Source organism: Olea europaea, chromosome 1 (assembly GCF_002742605.1).
Source record: "Olea europaea var. sylvestris chromosome 1, O_europaea_v1, whole genome shotgun sequence".
Lineage (NCBI taxonomy): Eukaryota > Viridiplantae > Streptophyta > Magnoliopsida > Lamiales > Oleaceae > Olea > Olea europaea.
This window is the reverse complement of record NC_036237.1, coordinates 15,728,091-15,728,705: the sequence shown is the minus strand read 5'-3', so window position 1 is coordinate 15,728,705 and position 615 is coordinate 15,728,091.

Genomic DNA, 615 nt, shown 5'->3' with positions numbered 1-615 from the left:
GGGGGGTATCAGTCAGATTTTTTTTTTTAAAAATTTATTTTTTCAAGTATTGATTTTGAGTGTCTATGCATGTTCGATTTTGGGTGGTTATTAGTAGCGACTTTTAAAACAATCTAATTCAATCCATGTTTAAGAGTTTATTAGACCTTGATTTTGCCTCGATTAATACTATTCACAGTGAAAATTATTGACAGTCGCCGTACGTGGCATACACATTACAGTTTACTATTTGATGCATAATGCAATAAAAAAAACTACCGTAATAATGTATCAAATGATAAACTGACATGTGTATGTCACGCGTAACGACTGTCAATATGAATAACATTACTCTTTTGTCTCCATTTCTAAAAAAATAATTTTTTCTCAAACTCTTTTTTTAATCACACATTTTATGGGTCTACAATTTTTATTAACTTTTCAATTATAATTTCATCTACTTTTATCAAAACTTACAAAAAATCTAATTTTTATCTAAATCAGAGAGGGCCGAGGTTTGATGTGATCTGTATTTCTAGACTAAGTTATGAAGAAAGATTTGAACTTCTAGTTGTCCGTCGGGTTAAGCAAGCCACATCACCCCCCCCCCCCCACCTTTTTTTTTTTTTTATTTGT